The following is a 15,194-nucleotide window of genomic DNA, read 5'->3' on the forward strand; positions in this document are numbered from 1 at the left end:
TTGCATGCAGCCTGCCAGAGCTTGATTCTTGGCATCCCACAGGGTCCCCAGAGCACCAGCAGGAGTGATCCCTGAGCACTGCAGGGTGTGGCCCAAAAGCCAAACAGGAAAAGAAAAGAGAAAAAGTTGTAAAATCCTCCAAGGAGAGTGGAGGGATTGGCATCTTTGGGGCGCTGAAAACGCACCTTGCTAGAATTTAGCAGGTGAAAATGACTGAACACTTTAGGTTCAATTCTAAGGGTGATAAGAACCTAGTGTTAACAGCAGGCTAATCTGGAAGAGTAGAGCTGCATTTTTCAAGGCAACCTTTTTTTTTAAATTTCTAATAATTTATTGACAAAATATCAATAAATAAAACATTTTATAAAATGCAGGAATTTTTTATAGGAGGAATTAGGTGTTTATCACCTGAATACATTGATAAATTTAAGCATTACTTACAGTGGGAAAACCAAACATTTTTACAACCCAAGGCAATATTAAATGCATAGCATCCACCCAGGAAGCATCTGTGGAACTAAAAGGTCAAACCTGAATATAATTGAAATTGTTGAGCTAAATTTTTGTTTCTAAGAAATATGGGATAGGACCTAGAGCTAAGGTCGCAAAGCTCTGCTTACCTGGCCCTGCGGGGCCTCACTCGTGCGTGAGGTATCCACTACCCAGACACCGCCACCCTCCAGGTTGCTCTCCGGACACTTGGGTCGAACCTCACGCACGAGTGAAGCCCCACAAAGCCAGGTAAGCAGAACTTTGCAAATCAAGGCAACTTTACAAGGCAGTGAGGTGAAAGGAAAGTAGAGGAACAACAGGCAGTTGTAAAAGCAAAGGCAAAGATGATGGGAACATTAGTGCGTGTGATGGATGTCAGAACAGAGGAAGCTTTTGACATAAGGCAGGATTTAAAGAGGAATTAGATCCATAAGGCTGAGGAAGGTCAGGGAGGCTGAATTTGCTTAACTATGTTTTTCAAAATGCTTTTCACAAATAAATGCTACAAAGAGAGAGAAATGTCAATATAATGTGGAGGTGATGGATAGGAATAACAGTTGATCATATAAGATTGATCATATATATGGTTAATCATATATATGTATCATATATGAACCTTTATGCCACAGTGGCTAGTTCTCAGATGAAAAAAAGAACCTAAATCTGCACTATCTATGCAATTTGTTTCATCTACACCAAGCTTGCTGTGATTATTCAGGCAAGTGAGACAGCTGGTTCTACATTTAAAACCTTCTGATAAATATTCATGGTGCTAGGATGGTATGAACTTATATAACCTGTAAGCAAAAACCAGTATTTTCTACAAGATTTCATCCAAGCTTAAAAAAATTTCGGAAAGCAAATATAATTTTTCAGTACAGTAAAACAATCACAATATTTTTCCACCAATGATTTAGAATGTACAACTCTTAAAGAGAAAGGCATCCCTCTATGTTCATGGATACTATAAAGGTTGCTGATCCATTTTTAAACATTCAATAGATTTTCATTTATTTACTTATTTATTATTATTTTTTTCTTTTTTGGGTCACACCCGGCAATGCACAGGGGTTACTCCTGGCTCTGCACTCAGAAATTACCCCTGGCTGTGTTCAAGGGACCATATAGGATGCTGGGAATCAAACCTGGGTAGGCCACGTGCAAGGCAAATGCCCTACCCGCTGTGCTATCACTCCAGCCCCTCAATAGATTTATAAAGTTATTTATTACATTGGGCTGGAGCAATAGCATAGTGGTAGGGTGTTTGCCTTGCACTCAGCAGACCCAGGTTCGATTCCTCTTGGAGAGCCCGGCAAGCTACCGAGAGAATCCAGCCCACACAGCAGAGCCTGGCAAGCTACCTATGGCATATTCAATATGCCAAAAAAAGCAGCAAGTCTCACAGTGGAGAGGTTACTGGTGCCCGCTCGAGCATAATCAATGAACAATGGGAGGACAGTGCTACAGTGCAGTGCTATTATATTGGAATTCAGTAAGATGGTCACAATTGTGTTATCTTGCATGGTTTTGATGAGCAAATTTACTGGACATACATCACTCCCAAGGTGTCCCAGACTCTCTACCCTTGTCTCCATGTCATTGCTCCCCCACCCCCTCTTCCTGCTGTCCCTCCATACCTGCATGCTTCCTAATATCAGTTCTGCATTCAAAGACCTAGAGTTTGTTCTCATTAGATACTGTCCACTTCTTTTGGTTCTCTACACATCACAGATGAGGAAGATCATCCAGTACTTGTTCTCCTCTGAGAAATCAACTATTTCTAACCAATGACATCACCAAACAGGTAAATATGTTTTTAAGGAAATGGCAGAATAAGTTAATTGTAGGATAACATAGCCTCAGGTAGTTTAGGTTTATTGGGTTACTCCCTTAGGGTGCTCCCATTCCTCTGTGTTTATTTGAAGCTTCTTTCTTAGTGTTCTGTTGACTTGTAAATGTTTTTCTCTTCTCCTTGAGTCCTTTGCATAGTTTATTCAGAGCCATGTCCTTTTTGTATGGACACAGGAAGACTTAGCAAATGCTATGCTTTTGTAACCTGGGAGTCATTTGACTCTACATGATATTTTCCTCCTGGGCATCTGTTCTCTCGACCTAAGCCTCAGCTGCCCTTACTTCCTAGCACCCCCAAAAGCAGGGTCCCAACGAGGGATGAGACGGACCCAGGGCAAGCGGTGAGTTGTGTGCTACCCTGGCATCGAGATGGGCCTGGCCAAAGTGCCTAATGCTTAACTATAAATTAAGAGCTTGATCATGGACAAATGTTGTCATGATCCAAACAATGATAACTAGATTTGGTGGACCCTGCTAGGGTGAGGAATAATTAATCTGGCCTGAGTGCTGTAGTCTGAGTCTGGCAAGATGTTGCCAGGAGACCTGCCTTGCAAGCCTCAATGTATCTCTTGCTAAGTCCATATACAAAAATAACTAGTATTAAGATGTTAATGAGTGTTTGGACTAAGGAAAGGAGAAAAACACCTGAAGAGTCAGGAAGGGCTTTGGAATGTTCTTAAGTAGTGTTCCCTTTGAACCTGGTTGCCCTCAGGAAGGGCTTTCTTATGTTGATTTTGCTACCTGGCTGGGTGTAGCCTAGAGGGCAAGGTGGGAGAGATAAGTAGGGAGAAAGACAAAGAGACAAGGGATCCAGAGAGGGCGGCAGTAGATCCAGAGAGAGGACGGAGCTGGGAGTGCGGGAGATGAGAAAGGTGGAAAATTGAATAAACAGTAACTAATCAGCAACCAGTTTGGCCTTCTTCCTTCCATCGCCTTCCAGCACACACAGCGGTTCCAGAGCACCGAATGTGGGCAGTGAGACAGAGCCGCTCAGAGAGCCCACGAATGCACACACTCTTCGGCGTGCTTTAGTTTTTTACAGTTAATGACAGTGTATTTGTCATAAATCGTTAAAAATCAATCTCATGAGTCCAAGAAAGAAAAATCGGCATTTTCTCTTATAGAAATCATCAAATTCCAAGACTGGAGAGACAGTAGAGTGGGTAAGGTGCTTGCTTTGCATGCAGCAGACCCGGGTTAGAGCCCTAGCACCCCATAAAGTTCCCTGAGCACCGCCAGGAGTGGTTCCTGAGTGCAGAGCCAGGAGTAACCCCTGTGCATAGCCAGGTGTGACCCAAAAAGCAAAAAAAAAAAAAAAAGAATTACTCCTGGCGGTGCTCGGGGGACCACATGGGATGCTGGGAATCGAACTTGGGTAGGCTGTGTGCAAGGCAAACGCCCTACCCATTGTGCTATCACTCCAGCCCCTAATCGGTTATTTTAAATGATGGGCTAACAAGTCAAATAGATGATGGAAATGTCTAAGGAGTGGGTATAAGAACATTTAAAAGTGGAAAAACATAGATCAGGTGACTTCCTCTTGAACCCTTTCTTGGACCTCAACAGTCAGCAAGCAACTCCTGGACCCTACGCTCCTGAATAGATAAGTGCCCAGAGGACTGAAGAAAAAGCAGCACATGGCCAGAGAATCATGGAAAACCAAAGAAATGAAGATCAATAAGCACCAGCAAGGAGAGTCATGTGTCACGAAACATCAGTGATAGACAGGAAGACAGCAGTCAACTCAAGGGATAAAACCTGTGAGATACCAGCATCGACCACAGACCACAGACACAAAACAGTGAGGAGTTGGCCTGGGGCCCGGGCACAAAACATCAGGGAATCCAGAACTACTTTCTTAAAACTGTTAGATAACTTTCATAAGTAGGAGTTTTGTATGCTAATTTTACAAATGAAATTTAAGGACCTATTGGGAGCGGAACAACTTTCAAAGTAACACTATTAAGTTGAAACAACCCTATTTGCTTAAGTCTAAAGCCTGAGTAAATAGATGGTCTTAAATGCAGAACAAAACACAGAGAAGGCCTGTAGGCGATCCCTGTTCTATGAAACACACCATCTCATTGGTCAGCCCAAAAATTAAGCTATGATCTCTTTACTCCTTTGTCACAAGTAACAGCATGAAATGGAGACAGACCAAGAAGTCAAAAACATAGAAGGGGGTTTTAGTACTAAGCAAAATGATACTCCTGATCAAGTATTTAAAAACCATTTTTTTTAATTTAAAAATCCAGTGCACAAATACAAACACATTCATACATAGACAGAACTAAAACAGTAGTCTTACCACATAGAATACCTTGTCACATGTTTTGGTCTTTCATTAAAAGTTAAATGCTGGTATTAACTTAGTGGGCAAATTGTGCAAACCATAAGCAACTCAAACCATCACTGCTCTAGTGCATTTATCAATGTTAATTTAATTTTAGAGAAATGTGTAGCCTTCCTCTTTCCGAGAATTAATCCGCAACAGCGATCTATGTGCTCAGAGAAAATAAATCAACACAGCCTTGTTACCATGGATGGAGCCCAGTCCCTGTTAGTGCTCGAAAGTGAGCGTAGAAGTGACCATCCTTTTTCAGCCCCGAAGCCCAGGAAGTAGCTTGCAACTGTGAAATGTCTATATTGCACTTCTCATTTAAAAGTCTTTGTTGGGGGCCAGAGCAATAGCACAGCGGGTACGGCGTTTGCCTTGCACGTGGCGGACCCGGGTTTGATTCCCAGCATCCCATATGGTCCTCCGAGCATGGCCAGGAGTAATTCCTGAGTGCATGAACCAGGAGTAATCCTTGTGCATTGCCGGGTGTGACCCAAAAATTAAAAAAAAAAATTAAAAGTCTTTGTTACGGTCATTATTTCATTTAATCCCCACAACACCCCTGTGAGGTAGGTAAGGAAAAAATATTAGCAGATTTCTGTTAAGATAGGGTCAGAGGCATAAAAGGACCTTCCCAACTATCAGATTTTTGAAGAAGAGACCACGAGCACGAGCCCCTGTGTCTGTTATGTGAAGGCTCCTTTCTCCAAACCGCACAGCCTGTGAGTTATGGGCTCACCTCCAACAGGCTTACCGCTTACTTCGTCCTCACTTTCTTAGTTCTTATTGTTGACTCAAGCTTTCATCAGGACTCTTAAACTCTGAGACCAAGTGCTTGCTTCTCTTCCAGTGAAAATGTATGGCACCAGGACACAGGCTGCTTTGGAAAGCACTGCTTCCTGGGCAAGGGCAAAGCCCCGACAGGCTGAGGAAACTGAAGGGAACTCAGAAAAGAATATAAACGGGACGCATTTAATGGACTTCAGCCCAAGAAGCTCGTACTTTTGTGAGAGGGTTCAATAGAACATATTAATGAAGATGAGGCTTGAGGCTTCTGAGGAGGATCTAAGTCTTGATGGAGTTATTCACACTCAAATCTTGAATGCATAATGATGGTAGGCCCCAGGGTCTTCAAAAAGTTGCACTTCATGCTTTAAAACAAAACACACACAAAAATTCTACTAGCAAATCTAACCGATTTTTTTTAAACGGTTTTGAAAAGCTATAAAAATTCTTCGGTTAATAATTAAACCGATTACTTAGAGAAAAGCAGAGAAGAAATAAAGGAAAAAAGAAATAGAAAGATGATTTCAAAATGGTACAGTTTACAGACTGGCTAAGTATGTTCAATGGCTATCTCTTTGATTAATAGTCTTTGTTTGAAATTGCAATAGAACTTGAAGTTTCTGCAGAATCAGGTTGGCCATAGTCAGATAAACTGACTTAATAATATTGCCTGAATCTCTCTGATCGCCATTCATGATATTAGATTGTTGTAAAGGGCTTTTGATCTTTGGTTAAATTAGTTGTTGAGGGTTAGAGCAATAGCATAGCGGGTAGGGTGTTTGCCTTGCACGCGGCCGACCCAGGTTCGATTCCCAGCATCCCATATGGTCCCCTAAGCACCGCCAGGGGTAATTCCTGAGTGCAGAACCAGGAGTAACCTCTGTGCATTGACAGGTGTGACCCAAAAAAGAAAAAAAAACTGTTTGTTGAAAGGAATAGCATAAAGTGAAAATAAATTTGTGAAGCAGAAAAGAAATCAAACTAGGATATTAATGGTTTGAGAATATTTAAGCAGGTGGGCTGGAGAGAGAGAGAGAATAGTGGGTAGGAATCTTTCCTTGCATGGGGTGACCTGGGTTCAATTGCCAGCACTCAATATGGTGCTTCAAGTCTCCCCGAGATGATTCCTGAGTGTAGAACCATAAGTAAGCCCTGAACACTGCTGGTGTGACCCAAAACCCCAGCCTAAAGAAAAGAAAGTATTTAAGCAGGCAATAAAAGTAACAAAGTCTTAAAGTGAAAAATTTCACACATTTGCAGATTTTTGTTTGTTTGTTTTTGGTTTGGCATCACATCCAATAGTGCTCTTGGCTTACTCCTGACTCTGCACGTAGGAATCACTCCTGGTGGTGCCTGGGGAACATATGGGATGCTGAGGATCGAACCCAGGTTGGATATGTACAAAGCAAGCACCTAATCTGCTGCACTGTCTCTCTGGCCTCAATTTGCAGAGTCTAATAAAAAAACATATAGTAAGATTCTTAAAATGCATGCAGTGCAACAGGAGAAATATTTCAGCCATGTGAAATGTTAGTACAGAATTACCAGTGGCCTCTGTCCCTCAGGGCCTATCTGTTGCTTCCTCTATTTTTGAGGATTTTTAATCTCCCTGATTACATTTATGCTCAGTCTTACTAGTTTCTTTTCACCTTATATGCTTCTATAAGCCCGCCTATTAATGTGTGTGTGTGTGTGTGTGTGTGTGTGCTCGTGCGCGCGTGCGTGCGCAACATATGGGAATCTAATCCATGTCACTTGCATACAAAAGGCACGTACTTTACCACTGAGCTTCAACCCTACCACTAAACCTAGTTTCAAAAACCAAACCAAATCAAATCAAAACACCCACATATTAAGCTTTATAATATTAATAATAGCAGCTAAAATCTACCAAGTCTATACTTTGTGCCGGGCATTGCTCTAAGCACTCCATGTGTACCAATTCATTTAATCCCGACATTTTCTTGAATTAGATTATTAGATAATTATTTCCAATTTACAAATAAAGAAATTTACTCACAGAGAAGAAATTCCAGTAGGTTTTACCTTATTATTAATAGAAGCGGAATGAGGAGTGAAGCTTCTGATCTCTGGTTCCATACCAGTCAATCTATACTCGATCCCTTACAAAACTGGTTTCACTAAACAAAACTGATCAGTACCGGGCTTTCTCTGAGTCAGCATTATGCCAGACCTTGACAGACTACTCTGATTGGAAAATGTCATGATCAGTTTAGAGTTTCCAAGAGAAGTAATACAGACTCAGTTTCCTTCATCCTTTCTTTGGGGAGAAGGGCAGATTTTAGGGAGGATCACACGTGGCAGTGCTCGAGGCTCATGTCTGATATGCTCAGGGGAACATGCCACGACATGGCAGGGACCAAACTCAGGGATCAAACTCCTACATGCAGAGCCCATTGAGGCACCTCCGGAAATCCTTTTATATACTCTACTTATACACATAAATTTATACACATAAATAGAGTATATATAGGATCTTGATGTAGTACATATATATAACTTAAATACCTATATCTATTCATCTAGGTATTTGAAATGAATAATTAATAGAAAAGCCAACAGCCATTGAAGTACACTCCGGAGTTGTTCTTTCCACGCTAATGCTGTCTCTACAAATGCCAACAGACCTGTTACTAACCACAGTGACAAAAACTTTCAAATTCAGATATTCTCTTGAAACAGAAAATACTGATGGGACAAATGTATGGCAGAGGAGAGAATTCAGCTTGTGGTGGTAACTTAGAGTAGTATATACACATGCTGATTTTCAACAATGTACAAGAAAAACTTATATAATTGTATACAACGCTAGTTCAATCAGAAAGAAAGAAAGAAAGAAAGAAAGAAAGAAAGAAAGAAGAAAGAAAGAAAGAAAGAAAGAAAGAAAGAAAGAAAGAAAGAAAGAAAGAAAGAAAGAAAGAAAGGAAGATGGAAGGAAGGAAAGAAGAAGGAAAGGAAGGAAGGAAGGAAGGAAGGAAGGAAGGAAGGAAGGAAGGAAGGAAGGAAGGAAGGAAGGAAGGAAGGAAGGAAGGAAGGAAGAAAGGAAGGAAGAAAGGAAGGAAGAAAGAAAAAATTGCTGACTTTCAGTGATCTGGCTTCAGATCACTTTGAACATCAAATAATATTGGTGTGGTTCATCCAACCAAAAGCTTCCAGCCTGCTAACATTTAGAAATTATTTGGAGGCGGGAGAGTACTGGAGCTAAGGTGCTTGTTTTTTGTTTTTGTTTTTTAACCTCTAGCTTATAGGAAAGGTGAGTGGCAGCTGCAGGGCGACCTGTGCTGTCAAAGTCTCTCCAGGTTGTTCTCGCATGCAGCTGCAGATCCCATGGACACGATCAGCCACAGACAAGGTGCTTCTTTCTCTGACAGCCAGTGCCCAGCACCACATGGTCCCTGAGCTGGGTACAGTGCTAGAGGCCCCCAAGAGCCCAAGGACCCTGAAGCTGAGATATCCTGAATGCTGCTTGGGAGAGACACCAGCCACCTATTCCACCAACCCCCTTGCCCCACCCTAGCTTGCTAAAAAGAAATCCGATCATCTGTTTTTCGACTTACTCCATTGTCCCATACAGAAACTCAGCCGCTTACACTGTGCTGCTTCTAAAGTACGGTGGTGCTAGATACCAGTTCATTAAGCCTATTAACCAGGTCTAGTGTAAATATATTGAGAAAGGTCCTGATTGTTAAAAACACATGAATTTTGTTATCTGTATGCTCGGATCATTAAGAATATATTTCCTGGATATGGATATATCCAAACTGATAGATAAATGACAAATGGATAAATCAGTCATTAATACAGGGAAAACTGAGAGTTTACTAGAGTATTACAATATTGCTGATAAAAGGCGTTGGAGTGTGAAAAGGACCTCTATAAGTCTGCACATAGCGATCTTCCATAGGATGAGAATGCCCTCACCCCATCTCTGATGTTCTCACACTGCTTAAGGAACCCCAAACTCCAGGTATCTTGACACAATCGGCTCCACTGGTCTATACCTGCTCTCATTTCAAACTGGAATTCATCTCAAACAAAAGAAGTATACTTCCTAGAAAGTTTCTCTAACTCTTACAAAGTCTGCTATTTTCTGAACAAAACATTCCCAGTTCCTTCAATCCATGTCACACCATATGTTCTTTTTTATTTAAAAAAAAAATCACAAAATTGATGACAATTCTCTTGGTCTTTAAGGTATATCTAATAATGAAATTAGTTTTTGCATATAAATATTTTATAGGCTAATGGGTCTAGAGCCATCTTGTCATCATATAAAGCTGGAATTCAAGGCAAGCCTTATGGAGCTCACACAATTCAAACTCAACAGCAAAAATTTTGTAGTTCTCCCTTCTTTTTCCTGGCCACAAAACAGATTCTTAGAAGATAATTCTTGGGGAAGAAGAGATAGCACAAATGATTTGCACACAGGAGATCCAGGTTCAATCTTTGAGCATATGGTCCCCTGAGCACCTCTGGGAGCAATACCTGAGCAATAAGTTGGGAACAGGCCCTGAGTAGAGTCGGTGGGGCTCCCAAACAAAATAATAGCAACAACCGAAAAAATACCCTTAATCATTAGTGCTAGTTTTTTTTCTTTTTGTGCTACAATTTTCTTAGTCTCAATCTTAGTCTACCTTTCCATCACTTGAACACTATAAATGATCTTACGACTTCTAAAATTTAGTTTTTAGTGGGTTAGATGGGAGAGAGAGAGTGGCAGGCCCCCCAAACTGTGTGGGTTGAAAGACTCAAAGCTTGGGCCTGACAATGATGTGATGTGCAGAGGCTACATGGGCTTCACATGGAAGAGCCCAGGGGATCATGCAGTGCCAGGGCTGGAATCCAGGGGCCTACGGGTGACGCATGCACTCCAGCCTTCAGGTACCGCCTCATCCCAGACTTCCAAAAGTCACTGAAGCTGCTCTCAAAATTGTGAATTTGCCTACAGGCCTATCTCAAGATTTTCAAAATTGCTTCCCCTCTTATAATTATTATTTTACTTTCTGGGTTTTTGTTTTTCAAAAAAGATATATATGTGTAAAATAATATATACACATTATATCTATCTTTCATATTGTATACTGTGTATCATATATGTATGTATGTACACACACACACACAACTTCACCATTTTTATATCCTCCCATGTAACTTTTACGTTCATGGTCTTCTCCTTTCTTTCTACAAATCACCTTTACCACGGTCTAACATCATGACCCAGAAAATAAAATCTACTTTTGGGTTCTTATCATTGTGTCTTTAACCAGAGTAAAGTTCTACTCTAAGAATATTGCCTCATGATTTCCACTTGGTGGCTATTACAGATCAATCTCAAGGATCTTAGGATGCAGTATATTAATTAACAAAAATGATTATATGTAAAATATTAAAGCATGTTGATATAAAACAGTTGATATTGGTATTGCTAATTCTACTTCATTGATTCGGCTCCTAAATTAGTGGCCTTAATTTTGATATTCATAAGACAATCAATGATACCATATAAACATGTATCATATAAACCTGTTTTCATGTGAATATCAAGAAAAATCCCTTTACATAAAAAAGAATAAAAATTATTTTTAAATTTCCTGTATAACTTACCTCAAGTACTTATTACTATATTCCAAATTTCCTACAATGAAAGTGTGGGAAGACAAAGATGGCTGAGAGAAGTAAAGGTCACCAGAAATTTCTGGTGAATTCCAGATAATTAGCCAATTAAGAGTAATATTCTCAGTAAAGAATGAGGTTATCTATATACACAAATAAGTGACCTTTCTAGTTTACTGATTTTTACTGGGAACTAGCTATTCTTTGAATGCCGTAAGCGAGTTCTAAACATCAAGCACAAAGCGAAATAATTACTAACATTTAAAGATCCTAAATAGCATTCCAAATAAAGTCCATTGCATTAAGCAATATTTAGAAGTACAGATGAACCATGTCAATGCAATACAAACTAAGCTTACAAATAAAAATAACAGTATTATATTACTTGGTGATGTCAGGAACATGCTATAAATTATATATATTAAATTCATATCACCAGTTTGTTTAATAATACTTATTAAAAGAAACAGTGTAGGATCAAGGTTAAAGACCTACTGTACAATTACCATGTTTTCCAAGAAGTTCTGAAAAACTTTTAACTCACTTATGTTGTCCTATTCCTTATGAATAGTAAGTATAATGTCATAGCAATATGTTCTGTTAGTTATTAAATTGGCCTAACTTGCTGTTGGCTTGTTAGTATTGTAAATATAAAAAAAAACTTACTAGAAAAGATATACAGAAAAAGTACGAGGTTTCTTCCCACTTTAGACCTCAATTCATTTATCAGGGCTATTTCTTACATATATTTAAAGACATTTTGCGTGTATGTTATAAATATATACTTTAAATACAAATGAAAACATACGATATAATCTTGAAGTTGGAAGTTTTAAAATTAATAGCTAATAAGTTCGGAAAGATAACATATAGAGAAAAACTAGGCTCCTAGAGGCCTGGAAAATGAATCACCTAAAAGATATAAGAAAAGAAGAATAAAGAAAATAGTATAAGCAAGGCAAGGGTTTTGGGTTTTGGGGGGAGTTGTTTTCTTTTGTGTTTTACAGACATTTGAGTCCCCTTTCTTGATTAAATCTACAGCATGAGATAAAACTGGCAAAAAGGATGTTTGGGACATAGACTTTTATAGAATCATAAGAAATTATTTAAATGACTATTGACCCCATTAGTACAAAAGCATTCAGACTGATAGATTCAGCCAAGCTCTGAATAGATTCTCAACCCTTTCCTCACTGGGGCCTTCTTCCAACCTATTTCCCTTTCAGTCCCCACCTCCCATCTTACTGGTTGGCCCCCCTAGTCTCATGCTGTATCCTCAACTGATGTGGTTTTCACCAGTGGCCCCCTTGGCATATTGTAGGGAATCACAGGAGGCCATGTGGCCCTGGCTGAGAGCGTTGCAAAAATAGCTCGCAAGAAGTAAGTAATCTTCCACAAATAACAAGTCTTGTAGTCATGTAAATCTCTTTCATTTCTGTTATTTGGACAAGGAACTAGTGATAGCTGTCTCATCTGTACAAAACAAGCATCTTTTTAGAAGATTCAGATTTAAAACATTGTAAAGAGAGTTGTCCTATATTTTTCCATAAATCTTACAATTTCCCAGGTCAATTCAGGATTGTTCTGTTCCTCACTTAGTATAAAATAAGGTCAACAACTTACCTTTCCCAAAGTGCAAGGATTTGAATGCCAGAGTAGAAAATGATTCATGGTTTTGTCCATTAACAGTACATGGAATTTCTTTATATGCAGTCCATATTAGAGTCCGTAGATAACAGAGCTCTGCAAAAATGAAAACCTTGAGAATGTCAATGTATATTACTGAGACACTCAAACACCAATTTATTACAATTTATAGTTATAATCTCTATATCAGATTAATATGTAGAAAATTAGTGAATATGACAATGAAAAGCAAGTCATGGTAGCAAAATTAGATTTTAAGTATGTCACTAGTTTTAACAAATCTAGAGGAGCAAAAATATTATTTTAAAGATGGCACCATCGGGGCTGGAGCAATAGCACAGCAGGTAGGGCGTTTGCCTTGCACGCGGCCGACCCGGGTTCGATTCCCAGCATCCCATATGGTCCCCTGAGCACCGCCAGGAGTAATTCCTGAGTGCAGAGCCAAGAGTAACCCCTGTGCATCGCCAGGTGTGACCCAAAAAGAAAAAAAAATAAATAAATAAAAAATAAAGATGGCACCATAGGGCATATAGAGATAAGGGTGATTTGGATTCCAGCACTTTCTGGAAAAGGGAAAAACAATATTTACAAAGCAGGAAATTTTTTTAATTTAAAAGATACCAGTAATATATTTTTACATGTCTGCTATTTGTTGTTCTCTACTTAGAAGATCACCTATAATTTTAAGATCTGAAAATACTAGTTTCTTCTTTGCTAAAAGAAGGCATCAATTCAGAATTTCTATTCCATTACCTCCCATCTAATCGTCTAATGACTCTGAACCTTTCTCCTTAGAGAGCAGTTGCCCCATCACACTATCACCACACCGGGCGACAGCTAAGTAGTGGAGTGACTCATGCCAAGCTCCCATTACACAACTTCATGGGTCAGCTCCACTTTCCCCATTTGGTATTCCAAGCCAATCTGCTTACAGCACTTATCCTTTAGACGAATGCCCAATACATTTATGACACTTTACAAAGGAAACTTAATCTTTGGGGACTCACCTTTCTGAAGGTCTTCTAAAACTCTGCAAAGAGCTAACCCTATGTGCATGTATTAAGAGAAAGCTCCAATAAGGTTTTTATAAATTACAATTTCCATTTTTGTTCTAAACATTTAAGTATCGAAGATAAGCACCACCAACCCTCATATAAGAAAGAAAACTTTCTTTTTTCAAAAAAAAAAGAAAAAAAAACTAAGTTCAGATTGCTGTAAAGAACACACTTAGAAATACTAGTTAGTGCTACAATTACAATTACAGCTTATCATTTAAGGATCATTCCAACCGGCATCATTGACCTGTAAGTTCTTCCCAGGAAATAAATAAACTGAACTTAAAAGAAGTCAAATCAATTGTCTTATTCTCTCACTCATATATATATATACACACACATATATATACACACATATACATACACACGACATATTTACATATATTTCAATACATATGACTATATATACACATATAGGTATATATATGACATATTTAAGGATGTCAACATCAATGTCCTGAATCTTACTAGCCACTGGTTAGCAAACAAAGCTGGAGTCACTTCTAACTTCAGGGGCTTGGCTAGCGAAGTTTGGGAGAAGTTGCTCCTGCTGAGCCAGAATCAGTCTATTCGTATGTTCATGAATTCTTTCAACAGCAGAATGAATGAAAGAATGTCAAATAGTGGCAAGACTCGGATTAAGAGAAACACTAAGTCCATCCCTGCTAGCAGAATGGGGGCGGGGAGGTGGATGGAGACAGGTGAAAAATAAACTCATGCCCTGCCTAGTTCCAGCTCCCCACTCGGGAGCGCCGTCCGAGACGCCCAGCTAACTCCCAGAGGACTGTGCTGGTCAGTATTTCTTCGCCCATCTGAACCCCGTGATCAAAGTTCCTCTCATCCCCATCTCCCCAGGGGGGTCCCTGGCCAAGGAGTCTTTCGCTCAGCCATCACCTAATGCATGATGATACTGTCTCTGTTAGAAGCTGCCAGCAACCTGGGCGCCCAACGCAGACTTCCACCCTTGCCCCAGTCCAGTTGTGGCCGCAGGTTACCTGCAAGGGATCCAAGGTTCCAGGAGGACCACTGGGGCTCAGCTCCGCCCATCAAGACGCGCTCCACAACTGTGTACCGCCCCCGGGCGTGGCTTCCTTACGTCACGTCCGGCCAGAGGGGTATTTTTCCCCCGCCCCTCCCTCCCTCCCCCCTCCCCACACACATACAGCATTCCATCCGCGTCCTCCAGTGACGTCAGCTCCGACGTTTTTCTGGATCCCTCTGGATCCAAGCGCTCTCCGGATTTGAGCCGTCCTGTTCAGTCCCACCTGCTTTGCTAGACTCTTGAAAAAGAATTAACTTATTTATTTTTTGATCGAATCCCCGTGAATGACAGAGTTGCAGAGATGTTTGTGATTGAGTTTCAGGTGTACAGTGTTCTAAGACCAATCCCT

At 40.1% G+C, this 15,194-nt stretch overlaps 1 protein-coding gene and 1 non-coding gene across 4 annotated transcripts in view; both read right to left on the minus strand.

Moving 5' to 3' along the window:
- Positions 1 to 14,859, minus strand: part of MAP3K13 (mitogen-activated protein kinase kinase kinase 13) — a 192,191-nt gene extending 177,332 nt beyond the window's left edge. Inside the window, exons 1-3 of one of the 3 annotated variants that reach the window (XM_055126078.1) lie at positions 14,799 to 14,859; positions 12,725 to 12,844; positions 4,882 to 5,832 (exon numbers count right to left, since the gene is read on the minus strand). The gene's annotated coding sequence lies outside the window, so the exon portion shown is untranslated. Of the gene's footprint in view, positions 1 to 4,881; positions 5,833 to 12,724; positions 12,861 to 14,798 lie in introns of all 3 variants that reach the window. The other 2 variants (XM_055126080.1, XM_055126079.1) reach the window with 2 other exon arrangements.
- LOC129403024 (small nucleolar RNA SNORA44) lies at positions 8,729 to 8,846 on the minus strand. The gene has a single exon (XR_008629014.1). It is a non-coding gene; the product is annotated as a small nucleolar RNA SNORA44 (small nucleolar RNA).
- Positions 14,860 to 15,194: the final 335 nt, after the last annotated feature.

The sequence above is a fragment of the Sorex araneus genome, chromosome 2 (assembly GCF_027595985.1).
Source record: "Sorex araneus isolate mSorAra2 chromosome 2, mSorAra2.pri, whole genome shotgun sequence".
In the NCBI taxonomy this organism is placed as follows: Eukaryota; Metazoa; Chordata; class Mammalia; order Eulipotyphla; family Soricidae; genus Sorex; species Sorex araneus.